Source organism: Gorilla gorilla, chromosome 4, assembly GCF_029281585.2.
Source record: "Gorilla gorilla gorilla isolate KB3781 chromosome 4, NHGRI_mGorGor1-v2.1_pri, whole genome shotgun sequence".
Classification (NCBI taxonomy): domain Eukaryota; kingdom Metazoa; phylum Chordata; class Mammalia; order Primates; family Hominidae; genus Gorilla; species Gorilla gorilla.
The window spans coordinates 165,730,571-165,753,326 of record NC_073228.2 but is presented as its reverse complement, the minus strand read 5'-3'; the positions used below and the strand labels follow the sequence as shown (position 1 = coordinate 165,753,326).

General features: G+C 36.2%; 1 long non-coding RNA gene across 2 annotated transcripts in view; it reads left to right on the top strand.

Moving 5' to 3' along the window:
• LOC109026865 (uncharacterized) overlaps positions 1-22,756 on the top strand; it is a 93,793-nt gene that overhangs the window by 67,047 nt on the left and 3,990 nt on the right. Inside the window, exons 2-3 of one of the 2 annotated variants that reach the window (XR_008679826.2) lie at positions 5,539-5,595; positions 10,244-10,491. This is a non-coding gene — a long non-coding RNA (uncharacterized lncRNA). The remainder of the gene's footprint in view (positions 1-5,538; positions 5,596-10,243; positions 10,492-22,756) is intronic. The other variant, XR_002005916.3, reaches the window with a different exon arrangement.

Here is a 22,756-nt window from a genome sequence, read left to right as displayed (position 1 = left end):
TTTTATACAACAAAGGCAGAGTAAATTCAGCATAACTCTTAAGGGCTGTATGACTTTCAGAATGGTAAATAAGCATTGGTTTTAACTTAAAGTTACCAGGTGCACTAGCCCCTAATAAGATTGAGTCACTCTGTCCTTTGAAGGGTTGAAGCCAGGAATTAAAGTCTCTCTAGCTTCCAAAGTCCTCATTGCATCTTCTTCCAACAGCAGGCTCTTGTGTCTATTGAAACTCCATTGTGTATTGTAACCACCTTCATCAATTAATTTACCTAGATCTTTAGATAACTTGTTGCATCTTTTCCATCAACACTTGTTGCTTCACCTTGCACTTTTATGTTATGGAGATGCCTTCTTTCCTTAAACCTCTTGAACAAAGCTCTGCTAGCATTACATTTTTATTCCACAACTTCCTCCCTTCTCTCAGCCTTCATAGAATCCGAGAGAGTTAGGGTCTTGCTCTGGATTAGGCTTTGGCTTAAGGGAATGTAGTGGTTGGTTTGATCTATCCAGACCATTCAAAATTTCTCCATATCAGCAGCAAAGATGTTTCACTTCCTTAATATTTATGCTTTCACTGGAGTAGCACCTTTCATTTCTTCAAGGTTTTTTGTTTTTTTGTTTTTTTTTTGTTTTTTTTTTTTGTAGTCACAACCTCTTTGGTGCATGAGGCCCAGCTTTTGGTCTATCTTAGCTTTCGATATGTCTTCTTCACTAAGTGTAATCATTACTAGTTCTTGTATAAAGTGACAAGTGTTCAACTGTCTTTCACTTGAACACTTAGAGGCCATTATAGAATTATAAATTGGCTTAATTTCAGTATATTTGTGTCTCAGGGAATAGGGAGGCCCAAGGAGAAAAAGAGAGAGACCAATCAGTGGAGCAATCAGAACACCCACAACATTTATCAATTAAGTTTGTTGTTTTATGTGGGTGTGGTTAGTGATGTTTCAAAACAATTAAAATAGTAACATCAAAGATCATAGATCATTACAACAGATATAATAATAATGAAAAAGTCTAAAATTTTCTCAGAATTACCCTAACGTGACACAGAGATATGATGTGAGTTCATGTTGTTGGATATATGGCCCCGAAAGCCTTGCTTGATGTAAAGTTGTCACAAACCTCCAATTTGTATAAAACACAGTATCTGCAGAGCACAATAAAGCAAAGTGCAAAAAAACAAGGTATATCATATATTCATATACATGAATAAGATATATATGTGTATTTCATTTATTATGTAGATTCTCTCAAATAAATTAAATATTTATGTACTAACACCAGGTGAACTTGAGCACTGAACAAGTTCTCAAATTTTGTAATCAGATTGGACATTCCTATTCTCATTTTCTGTTACACATAGATTTTACATACTACCAACTTTTATCACAATAACTACTGAAAACCAAGCTTTCCAAAGAAATGACATCATTGAAGGGATGTAGCAATCTCATATTGAAACTATATTCTTCATCAAGCTGATAGCTTGCACACTCACAGTTGTGCAAACTTGTATATCTGTGTCTACCTAAAAATTGAATAATATCCCACAGCACCCATGTAAATTTTCTGTGACACCCCAGTGTGTTTCAGTGCACTGTTGGGGAACAGTATGAGTAGACTTGTCATATATTAAATAATATGAAATATTATGGAAATTACTTATACCAAAAATTACGTATTATGCTATTGTTCAGTTCAAAGGATAAAAGTGAGATGAATTCCTGTGTGCTCACTACACAGCATAGTAATGGGAAATTACCAGTACTTTGAAGCCCTCTATATGGCTCTCTCTGAATATATTCTTCCTTCTCTTTCCCATAAAAGAAACTTGTCAAGTATGCTGCTGGGACAAACACCACAAACACAGGCAGTGACGGTTTAAATTAGACACGTAGAAGCAGAGGACTAGGCTGGGCATGGTGGCTCACGCCTATAATCCCAGCACTTTGGGAGGCAGAGGCAGACAGATCACCTGAGGTCAGGAGTTTGAGATCAGCCTCATCAACATGGAGAAACCACATCTCTAATAAAAATACAAAATTAGCTGGGCGTGGTGGTGCATGCCTGTAATTCCAACTACTCAGGAGGCTGAGGCAGGAGAATCACTTGAACCTGGGAGGCGGAGGTTGTGATGAGCTGAGATCGTGCCATTGCACTCCAGCCTGGGCAACAAGAGCAAAACTCCATCTCAAAAAAAAAAAAAAAAAAAAAAAAAAGAAGGAAAGGACTATTAGGATGCGTAAGAGTCTCCAGACTTTCACAATCACAGAATAAGAGTATCCAGACTTTCACAATCCCAGGGAATTGTAACTGAATGCATAGGTTTTGCTGGCAGAAAGGATTTTTCCTCTAGATGTGGAACCTTCTTTGGGCAGGTACATGTGTGACAATACGATTGGCTTGTTGCTAAATATTTGCATCTGTTCCCATAGTTAGTCAACACATGTGGTCATTCCTTAAACAATACATATCTGGGTAGTCCAGGAGCCTGTACACCCATCTGGTCTTTTAACAATGAATCCAGCATTTATATAAATGTAGGAACAGCATTTTCTGTGGCCAGCACATTGCTGTCAGTTCAGCCCATTTTGCTGAGTGGTCAATACAGCAGGCTGTCAGTCAGTAGGATGATGGCAGCAGCACCTCACTGGATTTTTCTGTCTTAAAGTCAGACAATTCCATGCCTTATTTTCAAGGCCATTAAAAGAGGAGATGCATTATATAGCACCTGCAGAAGCTTTAAATCCCACATATAAGAATGATCATTTATTTTTACCATTTTAGTGTGTGGTAATGCTTTAACTGCAGGCCGTTGGCAGGCTTTAAGAATTTAGGTAGCTTGCAGAAATGTACTTGAACCCACCAATGTGGGAAACACTTCCAGGGATCAGAGTGAATGAGGTCAAACCAACCAGTAGGCATGCTGGTGTTGGAGAAAAATAAACTAAAATATTTGCACTGATTAGGAGTCTGAATAATTACTAGCAATCACACTCCAGTCGTAGAAGTCAAAACCTGAATGTATTGGCCATCGGTGACCATGTTCTGTTAGAACCCAAATTACAGTCCACTAGGGAGATACTCTCAAGACAAAAGAAGGTTTGTGTTCACTTACCTCTCCAGTGAACCCACTTCCAAGCCTTTCCTGATTACTCAGTTACACATGTAAAACAGAATTTCATATTTTTAGGTGACCTGTAAAAGGACAGTTTCTCAAGACAATGGGGATGATATATTTCTGACAAAGAAGTATTTAAATGAATACTTTCTCTTTAAAGTCATGTTCAAATGAATGAATGAGTGACCTATATATGCTACAGTTTGAAAGGAAATATTTTCTATCACAGACATATCAAGAATGTGAGAAATATAACAAACTTGCTGAAAAAGCCCATGAATACTAGTAATCATATTTCTTTTTTCCTTTTTTTTAAATAAAAAAAAGAAAGAACAATGCCTTCAATGATGGTACTTTATCTCAGTAATGCAATATTGCACTTGTTTAAATGTTGCTACTAATTAGTACATATCCTAATCTACCTGCCTAAATACTAGTGTAATACTAGCAAAAAATGGTTACTGTATTTACCTGCCTAAATACTAGTGGAATAATAGTGGAAAATGGTTACTGTATTAGTCAGGGTTCTCTTAAAGGGTCAGAACTAGTAGGATATATATATATCCTATTATATATATTATATATATTTCTATATATAAATTATATATATATATATATATATATATATATATATATATATATATATATATATATATATATAGTAGTCCAGGAGCCTGTACACCCATCTGGTCTTTTAACAATGAATCCAACATTTATATAAATGTAGGAACTGTAGGAACAGCATCACATATATCTCATATAAATATATGGGAGTTTATTAAGTATTAATTCACGAGGTCCCACAATAGGCTGTCTGCAAGCTGAGGAAAAAGGAGAGCCAGTCTGAGTCCGAAAACTGAAGAACTTGGAGTCCAATGTTCGAGGGCAGGAAGCATCCTGCATGGGAGAAAGATGTAGGCTGGGAGGCTAGGCCTGTCTTTCTCCTTTTTCAGGTTTTTCTGCCTGCTTTATATTTCCTGAAAGTTGATTAGATTGTGCCCAGCAGATTAAGGGTGGATCTGCCTTCCCCAGCCCACTGACTCAAATCTTAATCTCTTTTGGCAACACCCACACAGACACACCCAGGATTAGCACTTAGTATCCCTCAACTCAATCAACTTGACACTCAGTATTAACCATCACAATTATATATGAGAATTTTTTTCACTTTTATTAAGCATAGCATATTTTGATTTTTTTAGCTAGAATATTTCTGAAGTAGTTGTATCAGGTATACACAATTATTTACTATATTATATATACATAAATTGATTTTTTATCATTGACTCATGTATTCTGGAATATAGTATATTATAATATGAAATTTAGTTCTCTTGTTGCACATTGCATCTTCAGATAGGTTCATCTTACATAATTACAATTTGTACCTCTTGACCTACACCTTCCCATTTTCTCCTCCTCACACTGATAACTACTTTTCTACTATCTCCACTTCTATGTATTTATCATTTTTTAGATTCCATGTACAAATAAAGTCATGCAGTATTTTTCTTTCTGTGTTTGGTTTATTTCACTTTGCATAGTGTCTTCCAGGTTCATCTATACTGTCACAAATGGAAGCATCCTCTTATCTTTTAAGTCTGAATAATATTCCTTTGCACCACAATTTCTTTTTTATTGTTTATATCTAGAATATATGTGACTATATATATATATACCCATATATATATACATATGTGTGTATATTATATGTAATATATAGGTTATATAATGTAATATATAAGTTTCAGGACCCTCAAACTTCCCTGGGAGGGTGGAAGAAATCATTTCTCTAGTGCTTGATGCTCACCAGTTATTAACTCCATGTATACCAAGGCGTGTGAGTTCATATTAAAATCTATTTAGGTGTTGTAATTGGAGAATGGTGATTTTTTTTTTTCCTAAATAATTGCAATTGTACTTTGGAGCATAGGACATGATTACATACACTGTTCTTAAAATCATCACTGGAAAACTTGTTTTCAATCAATTGTGAATCATTTCTTTTTTAATGTTTTATTCCTCCAAATTCACATTTTGGATCTTATATTTCCAGTTTTCAAAAAGACAAGGGGATAGGAGAGGAAGAAAAAAAAAAGGAGAAGATTGATCAATGATATTCTTTCAAACAAACAGTTCGTTTGAATTGCAACACTGTGCCAACTATGCCCTTAAAATCACATTTCTTTACTCAAGAGTACGCTTCAGTTGTGAAAATAGATCATTTTATTTTCTCTTTTGAGGTCAGCTTGTTACAGATGGAACAGCCCGTTGCTGTGTTTATGCTGAAATGGGTTTTTGAGCTGTGCAGGTGCATAGGTGGTAATACGCTGCATGATTACATTTAATTTATATTTCAATTCTAACTCTCCTGAGCCCTGACTCTACTTTCTCATTTTCTTCTTTCGTGACAGTGGTGCATAGGACGATGACTATAGATTTTCATCTGTTACTCCTAAAACCTTACTCAGGTTGGTATGCTAAAGCAACCTTTTTTTTTCTACAATGTTTTTCTTTTGGTTTTGTTTTACACATTTTGGTGATATTTTTTTTTTCCTTGCTCATCTTACTTTGTTCCAGAAACAAGGAATTATCTAAAATGTGGGCTGCCATTACACAAGCTTAACAACTAAAATGATTTAATTCACACAAATTAGATTACATCAAATCTTATTAACATCCATATCTCCAATTAATTACTGTGAAATTCCATGTGCCAAGAAAATTGTTTTATTTTCTCAAAATGGGTGAAAAATACTGTATTTGTCACAGTTGTAGATGAGAAAAAAGCTGAAATCTGAGCTTTGTAAAGGCTATCATCATTAACAAATGTAAAATTTTGGAAGATTTATTAGAGTTACTCTTACATGTCCACCTACCAAGGTTTTCTATCTTCTTGCATTTTAAGCAACAGGTGCATGTTTGAAACTATTTATTCTAAATGTTCAATTTAATTCTCACATAAAGATTCTTCTTCAAATGAAACAAATGCATTTTCCCTAAAAATGCAAGCATCCTTACTTATAATTAGGCAATACAACTATGAAGATGGAGGGATTAAAGAAATTATTATGAATTATGTAAAGAAAATGAAGAGCAACTTGAAAAAATTCAGGTGTTGTAATGCATAGAATGTCTATAAATGCCAAAATTTACTAAGCACCTTCTAAGACATAGGGTTCTGTGTTTATGTCATATCAATAGATATTTGCTGAGTTATTGCTTTGTTCCTGAAAATGTGCTAGCTGCTCTAATACATATGGCTTCTCCTTGCCTTTTTCCTTCTACAGGTTAATATCTCTTGAACCAGTTTTCTTCTCTCTGTTCCTCCTACTACTATCTTATTCAGATCTCCATCCATAATCTCTCACTTTTATAACCTTAGGCCTTCAGGATGATCTACCTGTAATCCATACCTCATTGTGTCTATCTTTAGTGCAGACCTGCTCATGTCATTCTCCTGTATGAATTGCCCAGTGTCATGCTATTTTCTTCAGTTTAGCATCCAGATTTATCATGATGATGTGGTATGCATGTCTTGAGTCTGTTGCTCTTTGTCCTTTGCAGCTCCTTTTGCCTACATAGTGCACCTATGCATATTTGTTTCAGAAGAAATTACCTCTCCCATTTCATAGTGTTCTGTTAGGACTGTCAACAACAGTGTTGCTCTAGAGAATGAGGACATGAACCAAATGAGATCAATCGATCTTTTCCAAGAATTGAATACATAGTAGAGTGCCAAAAAGGACCAAAGTTGGTCAGAACTGAATCAATGCAATGCAATGACTGTGCCCTAACGAAGATGTCATGAATCTCTGCTACTGAGATCTCTGGGAACCGCTTTGTTTCTACATTTCTTGTGATCTGACTACACAGCTTCTATCTCAATTATGTGGTTTAGCCAGTGTATTAGTCTGTTCCTATGCTGCTAATAAAGACATACCCAAGACTGGGTAATTTATAAAGAAAGGAAATTTAATTGACTCACAGTTCCACATGGCTGAGGAGGCCTCACAATCATGGCAGAGGTTGAAGGGGAAGCAAGACAAGTCTAACGTGGTGGCAGGCAAGAGGACATGTGCAGGAGAACTCCCCTTTATAAAACTATCAGATCACATGAGACTTATTAACAATCATGAGAACAGCATGGGAAAGACCCACCCCATGACTCAATTACGTCCCACTGGGTCCCTCCCACAACACATAGGAATTATGGGAGCTACAATTCAAGATGAGATATGGATGGAGACACTGCCAAACCATATCAGTCCACCCCTGGACCTTCTCAAATCTCATGTTCTCACATTTAAAAACTAATTATGTCTTCCCAACAGTCCCCCAAAGTCTTAACTCATTTCAACATTAACTCAAGAGTCCACAGTCCAAAGTCTTATCTGAGACAAGGCAAGTCCCTTCCGCCTATGAGCCTGTAAAATCAGAAGGAAGTTAGTTATTTCCTAGCTACAATTCGTGTACTGGTATTGGGTAAATATACCCATTCCAAATGAGAGAAATTAGCCAAAACAAAAGGGTATAGGCCCCATGCAAGTCTGAAATCCAGCAGGGCAGTCAAATCTTAAAGCTCCAAAATGATCTCATTTGACTCCATATCTCACATCCAGGTCACACTGATGCAAGAGTCTGGTTCCCATAGTCTTGGACAGCTCCGCCCACGTGGATTTGCAGGATACAGCCTCCTTCTGGCTCCTTTCACAGGCTGGTATTGAGTGTCTGTGGCTTTTCCAGGTGCATGGTGCAAGCTGTCAGTGGATCAACCATTCTAGGGTCTGGAGGATGGTGGCCCTCTCTCACAGCTCCACTAGGGGGTGCCCCAGTAGGGACTCTGTGTGGCGACTCCAACTTGACATTTCCCTTCCACACTGCCCTAGCAGAGGTTTGCCATGAGGACCCTGTCCCTGCAGCAAACTTCTACCTGGACATCCAGGCATTTCAGTACCTCCTCTGAAATCCAGGTGGAGGTTCCCAAACTTCAGTTCTTGACCTCTGTGCACCTGCAGGCTCAACACCATGTAGAAGCTGCCAAGGATTGGGGCTTGCACCCTCTGGAGCCATGGCCTGAGCTGTACCTTGGCCCCTTTTAGCCACTGCTAGAGCAGCAGTGATGCAGAGCACCGAGTCACTAGACTGCACACAGCAAGGGGGGCCTGGGCCCAGCCCACAGCCCAACCATATCAGCCAGTTTAAATTATTTTTATTTCTAAAAAGTTATCCATACTTGAATTTGTTTGTTTCCAAGAACATTTATTAATAGATCCCTTTATTGTTCTTCAACTTTATCTCTTACCATTTTTCACTTTGTACCTGAGACTTACTGAATTCTCCCTCCTTCACTAATTTATCATCCTTTCATTTGGCTCTAGACGTTTGTTCCTCATGTCCCCTTATCATGGAACCCCATTGCTTTTATCTGTATTTCTCTAATTACTACACATCCTCTAGAACTCAAATTCATGTTTTCCAGGAAGACTTCCTTCATGCCTCAGACACTCCTACTCTGCGTTCCTATAACCCGTTAATTATATTTTACAGTTTTTGCCTATCTACTGTGAAAAAGGAACTTCAGCTGTAGAATCTGTGTCTATCATCTTCATGTTTTATTTGTAGTGCCTAGATCACTGCCTCATCTATAAAAACAAATTAGCTAATATTTGTTGAATAACGAATGAATAAATGTAAGAAAAACTCATTTAACTCTATAAGACATTATATAATCATGCTCCAAATTGAATATAATCAAGGCCCAGGAAGCCAGTCCTCTGGTTACTAAACAAAATGAGAGGTATTAGTGTTAGGTTAGATAACTGGAAAGGCTGTAAGAAGTACATGGTGCTTGATTTTGTTGATGGCAGGCAGAATTCAAGGAGCTGTAAAAAAAATGAGCGTATTTTGGCCCCAACATAGCAAACTTTGTATTCAAAATGGTTCTTGTGAAGTCTAGAGTTTTTTTTTCTTTTTCAAGACATCACTATGCAGATGTCTTGACAAATAAGTTTTACTTCATCTGTCATTTCTGATTTCACTGAGATAATCGGGCCTCATCCAGTCTTGGCAAGAATGAGTGTGGTGATTGATTTGCAATGCCTGCCTGGGAAAAGAAGTGAGGAAGTGTGAATAACAATGTTAGGAATTTTTAATTCTATGATGGGATAATGAATTAACTTCTAGTAGCTTTTTGAATTAAATTATTTCAGACATTTCCCAAGAAGATATAGAAAAGGCCAGCTTGACTGATAAATCTATAGAAAACTAACATAAAATTATAAAAGCATAAAATTTTTAGCATGCCTCAAACATATCTATTCACTTTACAGATGTGGAAGATAAGGGCTGGAGAGGGTAAAAGAGCTTGTCCAAGATTGCCACCAATCAATCAACAATAAAATTTACATTTTTTTTCCTATTTTCTATGCAAGAGCTTTCAGCTTACATAATCCAATTCAAACTTTCCTTTTAAATCAAACACTGAATTAATAAATTATTGATTATTTATGATGACTAATTTACTTCAGTCCTTCTCTTTTTAAATTTGTTAAGTATGGTTGATAATTGGATAACATAGTAACTATATACCTGACACATAGTGAGAAACTAGTAAGTGTTCTCTCATATTTCCATTGTGACATCTTAGTTCAAGCATAACATTTAAGTGACTCAGCTTTCAAATTACTTGAAAGAATTTTGTGTCAGTTTTGAAGCCTTGGTAAAACCAGCTATGTTTACAGGAGTAGGGCCACATGTTATAAAGGGCCACCCCTTTCATTGTGACTTCTCTAACAAAGCCTTTTCCATAAATAAAATAATCAGTGGTAAGTGGGGATAGCAAATACAGAATCTGGGTTATAGGCCAGGCACTGATCTAATTGTTTTGTTAACATTACCTTATTTAATCACCATTGTAATTCCATGGGGAAAATGTCCCCATTTTACTGATAAGGAAGATGAGATTTGCACCAGTTAACTTACCTGAAGCTATGAAGGTAACAACCATGTTTAAAAATGCAAAGCCTCCCTGTCTCCAAAGCCAATGCTTTTAATCATCATAACAGACTCTATGAAGTCACTCGCCTTCCTTCTTTTTTTCTTGTGATTTTCATGCAGAAAGTAACAACCTCCACCGACACTACTTGAATCAGTACTGAACGAATGTCAGGTCCTTGGGAAATTCTCCAATCCTGTCTCCTGTCCTGGCCGGGTGTGCTCCTGGTGCACCATTTGGCTAAGTCAATTTGAACTATTTGGGAGACCTTTGTACCTACGTTTCCTTCTGCTTGGAAGATCCTTTCTGTTTTGTCAGCTCTTACTTCCGTGTTGTGGAAAACTGATCTGACCTCCTAGTCCTGAATCAGGTATTGCTCCTTAGCACCGCAAACCCTTTGGCCTCAGGTGTTACTCACTCCACTGCATCCGGGTGAGACCTTTTGTATTTACCTTCAACACATTACATATGATGTGGTATTAAAACTATTGGTTAACTTCTCTCTTTCTTCACAGATGATGAGATGAGTCCAGGAACTCAGTGTTACTCATCCTTCTAGTACTTGTGTCAAGCACAGCAAATATAACCAAATAGATGATTCAAAAATATCAAATGATTGAATAATTAATGATATAATTATTGAATAATTCTATGTGCAAGATATTTTATTTAATTTTTCCGTGCATTACCTCATTCAATTTACCCAATCTGTCTAGAAACTAAATAATAATATTCCTACTCTAAATAGTAGGAAAATAAGGCATAGACAGGATATAGGATTTAATGTTGTTCACACCGAGCGTTAATGTCAGTGGACATTTCAAATTTGTCTCTTTAAAGTAGAATTCATACTCCTAAGCACTGCACTTTAGTAGATGTTTTTGTGAATGGGAATAATGCATACATTAAGACATGTGATTTTAGAACATGGTCTTAGCTTCCACAGCTGCTCTCCTGTTGGAAACAAAATGGCTTAAACAGACCATTTCCTCATTGTTCTCACAATGTGCCCCAGTAGATTCTAAACTGTCACCTTTGTCTTTTTGTTCTCCATCCCAGGATACTCACTATTTCTGGACTTTATATTCAAACTTTACCTGTCCATTTGGAGTACATGGAGGAGCATTATTTCTTGATTTTCAAGTTCATGAGGGTGCATTCACCTCTGAACTCACCAATGCATTCTGTCCCTTCCATTCACCCCCTTTCTTGTGGATTTAGTAAAATTTTTATTGCTATTAAGAGAACAGTCCTTGGAGTGAATCAAAGCTAGGTTTATAAGTGACTCAACACCATATTAACTTTGCCTCTAATGTGATGTTGATTTTATGTTTGACACATGTCTCTCTGGTGAACCACTTGACCAGTGAGAGTCTTGAGAGCCAGTGATGGGTGTGAGAAGGAGCAGATAGGACCTGAGACTTTGGGTACCAGGCAAGGCAAATGAGGGCCTGGTTGCCAGTGAAGAGAATAAGGGGAATAAAGAAAGATAAACCTTCAATTTAATGGAGGCACTAAGAATTAGAAATCAACCTCAAATGGGAATTCTAGAGTTTGCAAAAGACATTGGGGTGACGGAAGTGTACCCCCAAGGCAGAAATTCAGAGGGAGCCGAGTTTTAGTCCAGGGACCTGACCTAGTTCATGCAGGGGACAATCATCTGAAGTACAATAAGAGGTTAAAATCATATATTCTATTTGAAGTGCCTTTAGAAATCTTTAGACTTGTGGCTATTTCTGGCCTTTCCTGGGTCTGATAAACAGGTTCTTCTTGTGTTGTTGTTGTTGTTTTGTTTTGCTTTTCCTTAGGTTTGTAATTTCTTTGTATTCTCATAGATGAACAGAGGATATTTGGCTCCTCCTTAAAAGCAGGTCTCCTTTGCCCCCAAGGATTTTGTATTGAGTGAAGAAGAGCCAAAAGGGACAGTTGGGAAGGGAATATTCACTATTTTTTTCTGCGTTATTCTAAGGGGCCCGAACCCCATGCCACCTGGATCGTTTAGCAGTCCTGATTAAAGAGCACAGGGCCTGGCAGTCTGTGGAAGTTTGCTCCCTGGTGCTGCCTGGACTGCCTTGGGCTTCTAGCAGCCTTATGGTCTCCAGACAATCTGTCATTTCTGCTGTGTCCCAATGACCTTTGGCAACAACAAAAGCAAACAGGTACCTAAAGGCTGAGGGATTCCAAGTTAGAGAAATTGTCCTTTATTTTAAAAAATTGTGTCATCCGTACCATAAGAAGTTATTGAGAAGTTTCATTTAGAATCAAGATCACCTATGGGCTTGTAATTTTTCTGCATCAAAGAATGTGTGGTTGCTGTTTTTGCTATGCTTTTTACTCTGTCTTAACCAGGATCTGAGTGTAGAAGGCAACATTTAAATATTTGAGGAGATAACTACATAATTACGTGTAAGTATATGCTTCTTTCTCTCTCCCTCTCCCTGTGTGTATTGAGAGAGAGAGAGAGAGAGTGAGAGACAAATACACAAATACACACATACATACATACTTTCATAAATGTGTAGTTATTTCCTCAAGTATAAGAAAGATTAATAGTCAAATATCCAGATATATGAAGAAGGCACTAGGTAAGAAATCCTAACTGTTTAGTTTCCACTGAGATCTGCATAATATTACAGACTCAGGGGCTCCAAATGCCTGCAAGGTTCAGAAAGATTATATCAATAAATGAAGCCAGACCTGGCTGCTGGGTTTTGGGGCCCAATAAGGGTGTTGGGGCCCATCAGGGGTGTTGGGAAAGAAACAAGAAGAGCAGAGACATTCATGCCCAATCTGGAAGGGGAAGTAGCCACTATTTTCTTGCAGAATGTAGGTCTAATGTTGCCAGCTTTTCTTTTGATTCCAAAGAAGCCCACAAACCGGTGTGTATACAATTTCTCCTGAGTTAGAAATAGTGATTCTATTTTGTTTTTAACAAAAACACACCAGAAGGCTGAAGCTTGCCAATGGGTCTTATTATAGCCTGTGCCTTCATGGCCAAATTGTTCAAGTGACTCTAACTCTTTTCCATTTCTCTTCTACAGTAAGAATCTCTAAAATTTTAAAACTAATTATTTTTAATATGCCTTCAGTTATTACTTTAGTATACAGATAGATTAAAACAAGCATAATATTAAAAGATATGAATGTTATACATTTTCTCTCAATTCAAGGGTCAATACACTTAGAAAATATATTTTAGAGTGATAATTACTCTCTGTGATGGAAGAATAATATTTTTTATTCATTGTCTCTTTAAAGTGTATATAATAGAGTGTTTATGTATTCATCAACTGTGAATCTGGGTTTTCTCTCTTAAAATTCCAAAACCTATTTACTGAGGTTTAACTATCTTCTTCATCTGTTATAAACAAAATTTTCCCTTTTTGGGGGGTTCAGCTAAAGCTACTTGGTAGAAAAAACTGGTATGCCAACTTCTGAAATTCCCCTTACAAAGCTCATTTCATTTTTATGCAATCTCTCTTTTAGGGTATTGAAATTTATAGTTTTCAGCCTATCTTGGGGAGTGGGAGAATCCTGATACTATTTACTTAAACTTAAAAAAATATGGTTCTCTAATTTTCCAAGCCCAACATCAGCTTAATCTATTTCTCATTCAATTAGCCCTTTCTAATTTTATGGTTGTAGTTTTTCTTTATGTATCCATTACAAGTTTACAACAAATTCCAAATTTGTACTTGCAATTTTCTACATTACCATTTCCCCCCAGGCATTAGTCAATCAATAGGAAACAAATAAAACTCACATGTGAATACATACCCAAAGAGAAGATACACTGTTTTGGTTCCTGGAAATGAGATTTCACTTGGTTGACTCACTAAGCTCATGGTTAGGTTTTCCAACTTCTCCTACCATTTAGAGAAATAGGTTTTATTTTCCTTCTTCTAAAAACCACCTGGGATGTACAAATAGTTTTGTTCCTACAAAGCAATTCTTATCTATTTTAAAATCAACTCTATCTCTCTGGCTCTCTTTTGAAACAGTTATGATGTTACAGTTATTGGCAGAGTTGAAAAAACATGAATTTTTAATTCATGTTAAAAAAGCAGCAGAGCACTGTGGCCACTAGCATTTGATTAAGTATAAGGGCTTCTAATAAAACTTAGCATTAAATCCAATCTTTCAACTATGGTCTAAAACCCCCTCCAGGATATCCCCTGCATACCTATCCAGCATCTCCTGCAATTCTCTATCTCAGCCACAACACTTGAGCTATGTGTACTTTATTTCTCTTCTAGAATTTTAACAAATGTATCCCAGCCACAGGTCCTTTGCTCTTACTTTTCTCTCTGGCTCATGTATATTGTCAGTTGCTGGCTTTCATATCTTAGAACTTGTGTTGATTTCCCACGGAGATCATCCTTGACCACCATAGGTGCTATTTATAAATAGGTTTATATTATTTGTTGTACTTATCTGAATGATTTAATTACATTTCTATCATTCGTCTAAACCACTGGAATGTAAAGTCTATGAGATCAGGAACCTGTATTGTCTTGTTCACTTTGGCATTTCCAGTGCTTAAGACAGTGTCTGGCACTTCGAGAAAAATATTCCCTTTCTCTCTCTCATATAAGAAACATGACGACTGATAAAATAATTCTACCTGAGTTTCTTTTATAAAAAATTCCTAACAAGCATAAATAATTCTAAATTCATGAAGTTGTAAGAGTTAGTGAGGTAATGCATGTGAAGCACTTACCAGAGTGTCTGGCAGTGCATTAGGTAAGTAAGTAATAGCTGCCGTAGTTATTTTCAACATGTTGCCAAAGATATGAATGAAAGTCCTCCAGAAAATTTCTGGCCAATGTCTTTAAAACCTATAGGAACATGTAACAAATTCTAAGTAAGAAAACAGAGTTTCTCATTCTTAGATTTTGGAGATAGTATTCAGCATTTTTCTTTTTCATCTTTTTTTTTTTTAGTCTTTTTAGAATTTTATTTTAGATTCAGCTAGGTAAATGTGCTTGTCTGTTGCACGGGCATTACATGTGTAATTGTGGGAGTTGGGCTTCTAGTATATCCGTCACTCAAATACTAGATATTGTACCCAGTGCATAATTTTTCAGCTCTTACACCCTTCCCACCCTTCCCCCTCTGGAGTCCCCATAGTCTATTTTTGTATTGGGCGTGTCTCTAACGCAGCATATAATCAAAGTAACTGTTATCTGTTACCTTATACCACTAGTTCTCAAATATTTTAGTTTCATGACCCTTTTGACGTATAATAAATTATTGAGGACCCCAAAGACTTTTGTATATTTTTTGTACCTATCAGTATTTGCTGTTTTAAAATTTGAAAGATAATTTTGGGAGGCCAAGGTGGACGGATCACCTGAGGTCGGGAATTGGAGATTAGCCTGGCCAACATGGTGAAACCCCATCACTACTAAAAATACAAAAAGTAGCCAGGCGTGGTGGCACATGCCTGTAATCCCAGCTACTTGGGAGACTGAGGCAGGAGAATCGCTTGAACTCAGGCAGCGGAGGTTGCAGTGAGCCAAGATATCACAACACTGCACTCCATCCAGCCTGGGTAACAGAGTGAAACTCCGTCACCACACACACACACACACACACACACACACACAAATTAAAAGGTAAACATGCATGTTATTTAAACATAAAATAATTAAACCGATTAAATACCAAAAGTAATTTCAATGACAATTATTTTTACAAAAAGAGTGATATTGATTTATATTTTTGCAAACTTCCTTAATGTCCAGCTTAATAGAAGACAGCTAGATTCTTATATCTAATTCTTATTCATTCTGCTGCAATACATTGGTTTGAATATATGAATAAAAGCTGGTCTCAAATAAATATGTAGTTGAAAGCGGAGAAATATTTAAATATTCTTTTAAGATAATCATGAATATTATCTGATATTACACAAAAATTTGACAAATGATTGTTTTTTGAAGGGTAGTATTAATATAGAAGCTGAAATTCTGTTTATAAAATTTTCTTACTGTGTTACAATAAAATCCAATAGTCCATCTGGGACATGAATGGATATTCTACCCATATGCATTTAAAAAAAAATATTCACTTGTCATTTAGAAAATGTTGTTTCAATCACTGAGTTATATAAATCTTTACTTGAAAGCTCAAATCCTATTACTGGCAAAAAATACTATTCATTGTTTTCTTCAACGTGATAAGATGACTTCATTCATTTTGAGAAAATGTCTGGCCAATACCCAAATTTGATAGTGCCAATAGTTTTTTAAGTACAGATGGTATTCTGTGAAACAAGGCCCCAGATAAGAATTCATGCAATTATTTAAGAACTTCTCCTTAAAATAACATTATCATTCAGCTTTCAGCAAAAGTGTTTTACCAGTACTTTCCATTTCATCACACAGAATACCAAGGAGTTGTGGATTTGATGGCTGAGATATAATAAAGTCAATAGTTTTACTTCTTTACTGCGTATACTTTTAAGTAAAACCGACTTTTTTTGTTTCTGTTTTTGTTTTCCTGTGATGGCTGGGTGGTAAACAACGTAATGACTACTGTAATTTTGGGTTTGAGTGTCTTGATCTATTCTAACGTTCAAGACGTTTTACCCACAATGCTATTGTCCCATCAGTGCAAATGTCAATTGAGTGAAACAAAACAAAAGGTCTTAGTATCATTAGAAAAAAATAGACTTGACCGTGTGGATCCCCTATAAAGATCACAAGGATACAAGAGTTCTACGTAGCACATTATATTATTGCCAAACATTTGAACACATATCCAGACAGACAGCTTAATCCTCAATTCATTTTTACTCATTCAAACAAAGCTCGATTTCCCATTGGAATACATAAAATTATAGTATGAAAGAAACAAGAATAATCATATCTGAATTCAGCTTACCTTCCAAATAAAATGTCACTGGATTAATTCAGTTGGGCCGTATTGAAGAAAGTGAACAAGCAGTTCTTCAACACTATCTACCATATTAACTACCTAAAATTTTGAGGTAATAAAGTATCTTGATTCTGGAATGCTGGATGTGAATGTTTAATATTTTATGGGTAAACCTACATTTATGGCTATACTAAGAGGTAGTCATGCCACTCATCTCTATAAAAGGGAACATTATCTTTTACATAATTCACATGAAAAACAGTGTTCTTGAAACAATTTTTAATCATGTTATGAAACTCCATAAAAATTTCTTGTCTCAATTTCTCAACTTACAAACTAGTGAAACAAGACCCTTCAGGTAAAGGTAAATGTGAGTCAAGATTGAGTCACTGAATTCGTACAAGTTAAAAAAGAAATCTAGGTCACTTGCTCATTGCAAAAATGAATGTAAGTTTCAAATAAATTCTATTTTATGTCAAAATAAATATTCACCTATATATAAAAAACATTTAAAAATGTTTGAGGTGTATATTCATTGGAGAAAATAGTTTGCCAAAAAAAAAGAGTGCTTAAATTGTGAGAGTCTGAACTATTTAGACGATAAACTGTCTCCTGAATATTGCTATGCAGATAGCAATGCTAGGTGGCATCCTCTCTATTGTCTGATTGGAGTGGAAAAACCTGCTTCTTTATGATTTTTTTTTTGCAGGAGTCATTTACATTTAATACTTATTATCTCTGTATTTTCAGCTGTAAACACACCCTGCCCTAATCAAACAAAAGCAAATAATCTTCAATGAGTAACTCTAACTTAATGTAAAATCATGAGGGAGACTTGAAGTCTAAAGAATGAGAGACACCTGGAATAGGTTAGGCATAAGAAAACGGAGTTAAAAGCATTCATCTGTTAGGCAGGTTGCCTTTCTGCCTGATTGCCCCAATAATCTGCTTCTGGACATCTTTTAGAAAGCTGTTGGCTTTAACAAAAAACTTCTACGTCAAAATGGCTTAAATAATAAGGGCATATGTTATCTTACCTAACAAGAAACCCAGGAGTAGTAGAGCCATGCATTTGGTTAATTCAGCAGATCATCTATGTTAAAGTCTTCAGGTTCTTTCCATCACCCCTTTCTACATTTGCATTGTCAATTTTCTCCTGAGGTTAGTTTCTTATCAGGGTCCCAAGATAGCTGCTGCAATTCTAGGAAACGCAGTCTTACACAACCATATCCAGGGAGAAAAGAGCCTGCCTTTTCCTCTGTGCCTCTTCAAGGGAATAAGAAATCTTTTCCATAGCCCAATAGGAAACTTCACCTTCACCTCATGTTCAAAGTTATGTCACAAGCTCATGCCTAATGACTCACTGGCAAAGATAACGGGAGAAGAAAATAAGGTAGGTAAAAGTTACGTGAGACTTAACTGTTTGCACACTCCGTTTCAAATAATCACCAGAAACCATCCCTTTACCCAAAAGAAAAAAAAAAGGCATTTGTTCTGTTTTAGCTGCATTAAAGTATAATTGATATACAAATATTGTACACATTTGGCCAGGCCTGGTGGCTCAGGCCTGTAATCCTAGCACTTTAGGAGGCCAAGGCAGGCGTATCGTTTGAGGTCAGGAGTTCGAGACCAGCCTGGCCAACATGGCGAAACCTCGTCTGTACTAAAAATACAAAAATTAGCTGGATGTGGTTGCATGTGCCTGCAATCCCAGCTACTTGGGAGGTGGGGGCAGGATAATCCCTTGAACCCGGGAAGCAGAGGTTGCAGTGAGCCAAGATCGCGCCATTGCACTCCAGCCTTGGGGACAAGAGCAAAACTCCATCTCAAAAAAAAAAAAAAATTTGTACACATTTAACATACACATCTTGATGAATTACTTCATATGCATATACCAGTGATAGCATCACCACAACCAAGATACTAAATATATTCATCACCCCCAAAATATTTCCATGCTTCATTTTTGTAAGAACACTTCACATGAGATCCATCCTTTTAAGATATATTACAGTGTACAATATTGTGTTGTTACCTATAGGTACTAGGTTGTACAGTAGGTCTCTAGAACGAACGCATTTTACCCATTGAGGAGCAGTTCTCCATTTCCATCAACCTTCACCCCAAGTCTCAGGCAACCATCATTCTATTCTTTGCTTCTATGAGTTTGACTGTGTTCAATACCACACATAAGTGGAATAAGGAAGAGAAATTTATTTCTTTTAATTTAGTCTGTCCATCCTACCACCTGCTCTAGTACATTGACCTTACATGAGGAAAATAGCCTAATCGTGTCTATGGATGAGTGTAATATTTATATTCTAACAAGTGTAGTTTAAGTGTATTTTGGTTAAATGTTAAGGTTATTGTTAGAATTGCAACTTTTACTTTTGTCAGAGTGTATAAAAGAATTATAAACGTCTGTACACTTGAAAAGCCTGTGTGGTTTAAATAAATAATCTCATAATAGCCTGGCGGGTATTTGAGGAGTAGGGCTTTCGAGTAGAAACCCTTCTAAAAGCTTTCAATGGGTAGAGGTGGGAATTTAGTAATATCTGAATGCCACCTGCTAGAATATATTACTTATTGAGACAACATATGTTTTAAGCCAACAAAATAACAGTTCATGATCATTAAATCTAAGTTGGGTTACTCTTTGTGTGGGAAGTATAATTATGTGAAATTTATTGATGTTCATGCAATAGAATGATCATCTCAAGCTTCTTCTTCTCCCTAATCCAACACCTACCTACAAAAAACCCTTCACTTGTCTTGGTAACATTGATAGTAATGCATTATTTAGATATAAAAATGTGAATAAGGAATCTTGGAAATAGCATTGGCTAGAGAATTGAGATCACATTTCAGATATCACCTTTGCCATAGACTGTGCAAACTGGGTAATTCACTTCTCTGTGATGTAGTGACCTCATCTATCATGTGAAGTTACTTCCCTGGATGTACTTTTCAAGTTCCATAACCTGAATTTTCATTCAGAAAATAAGTGATTCTGATTCCTAGTATTTAAATGTTTACAAATGATCCATTTGGGTTCATTTTAAACCTTCATCTTTTTTCCTTTCAAGTGAACAGTACTTTTGGGTTTTGGTATTTTTATTCAACAGCACTTATGACCCAGTATTTTAGTAGATGCAGGCTTTTTGGATAAAGATTAAATTATGAAGATGAGTAGGATGATGACGGTGCTAGTTTGGTCCAAAGATTATATTTTATCCCAGTGAGACAGAGTTTTATAAAGAAAATAGTGCTTTTATTTCTGCTGCATTCTTGTTAAATGTTTAAATTCGTGACAAATAATACTTGCTTATGTTTTCAAGTTGTGAGAATTAATTATTTGGTTCCAAATGTAGAAGAGCTGTTGAATACCATTAAATAGATTATTAAACCATTATGTAGTACAGTGGGAAAATCTTAGAAATGTACCATGTTTTATAGTCACAAACTTTAGTACTTCAATACTCAGAGCCTGTTGTTTAATAAATAAGATAATTAGTAGATTTCTTAAATTCAAAGTTGTTTTATATTTATTTATTTATTTATTTTGAGATGGAGTCTCCCTTTGTTGCCCAGGCTGGAGTGCAGTGGCAGGATCTTGGCTCACTGCAATCTCCTCCACCCAGGTTCAAGCGATTCTCATGCCTCAGCCTTCCAAGTAGCTGGGATTACAGGTGCCTGCCACCACACGTGGCTAATTTTTGTATTTTAGTAGAGGCGGGGTTTCACCATGTTGGCAAGGCTGCTCTCGAACTCCTGACCTCAGGTGATCCACCCACCTCTGCCTCCCAAAGTGCTGGGATTACAGGCACAAGCCACAATGCCAGACCCAAAGTTTTAACTCTTAATTGCTTATTATGGGAAACTTCCTTGATAACAGATATTTAACATAAATATCTGTTGCTATTTAGGTCACTGCCACATTAGAGGAAGCTTAATGACAGATCTATTTCAAAAATTGTTGCTTAGAACACCTCTTCTTCTAGGGCTAGGAAAATCCATATATGTTCCTATATTTGTTTCTTAGGACTCTTGTATCAAATTATCACAACTTCCTGGCTTAAAACAACAGAAATTTATTTTCTCAATTTTCCGGGGGCCAACGGTCAAAAGTTAAGGTGTTGGTCAAAAGTTAAGTCTCCCTCTGAAGGCTTAAAAGTTAAGCCTCCGTCCGAAGGCTCCATGGGGAGGGTCTTTGCTTGTCTCTTCCATCTTCTAGTGGCATCAGGAATCTCCTGTGGCTGCATCACTCCGCTCTTCAGGGATTTTTCCTCTGTGTGTGTTGTCTCTGGTCTGTGTTATCTCTCTCTTCCTTTTTATAATGACTTTTAAGGGTTTGGCATTTAATTTAGGGCCAGATAATTCAGGATGATCTCATCTCAAAATCCTTAATTACATCTGCAAACATCCTTTTTCCAAATAAAGTCACATTCACAGGTTACGAGGTTAGAACATGGACATATATTTTGAAGAGCTACCATTCAGCCCCCTGTAGTTCTGCTCATATGTGTCCCAAAGAACCTTTGGCCTATTATGCTACCTGTGTTTTCTTAAAGGGAGAGGTATTCTGAGAGAGAGAATATATACAAATTATAATCATATTTGTATTCCTAGTGTCTAGAACATTTCCTGACACATAAGCAATTCATAACATGTGTCTACTCAATGAATTAATTTCTTGTAGTACCCATAGCCTGAAAGTTACATCTTGGGTTAAATCTCTCTCTCTCTCTCTCTCTCTCTCTCTCTTTCTCTCTCTCTCCCCCCCACTGCCGGTTATCCCTCTGTCTGTAAACTGTAATAGTTAAGGGTTAAGACAACACAGTAAAAAGTTTAATGTAAAGGAACCAATTCATATTTTTATTTGTTGTTAGAATTTGAGAAATGTGTATTAGTGTATTATAATCCTGAATCTACCTTTAGCTGGGGGCTTATCCATTGTGGCTTCTTATTTTATTTATAAAATAAAAGAATTAATGTAGATAACTTTTTCAATCCACTCAAACTCATAAAAAATGACCTAGTTTCAATTCTAAGTTTCTAAGCCTGGTTTGGCACTTTTTATCTACATAACAACGGGCAAGTTTTATAACCTTTTTAAGTCTCAGTTTTCTCATCCATAAAATGGAGATTGTCATTCCTATGAAGTAGGGATGTAAGAATTAAATAATGTGTATATATATCGTAATCCCTGACACTAAAAAGCAACACATTATCGTGAGCTTCTAATAATGATTGTTATCACTGTCATACAATAGCTTATTTTCTGATAGAAAGTTATATTTAGGATACATGGAGTTCAGAGATATAATTGTACATCAATATTTAACTTCTTTCTGGTCACTAGCTAAAATTTGTTAAGGGGATAAAGTCCCCTTTTTTGGGCCACATATCAAAAGTTTATTTGAATTAATTTTGAAATGTTTAACTGACAAAATATTGTATAGATTTAAGGTATGCAATGTGATGATTTAATATACTTTGTGTAATGATGCATATCAAATTAATTACCACATCACTACCCATGCTGTTTGTTAGATCCCCTGAACTTGTTCATCTTATGCTTAAAGATTGTACCCTTTGACCAACATCTGCCCATTTTCCTCACTCCCATCTTACCTTTATATAGTGCCTTCTTCAAGAAAATAGTTTTTGAATCAAAGTACGTTCCTGATTCTTTAATAAGTATTACCTAAGGTTTGATAAAAGAAAAACTTCAGCTGAATTAAATTTAAAGG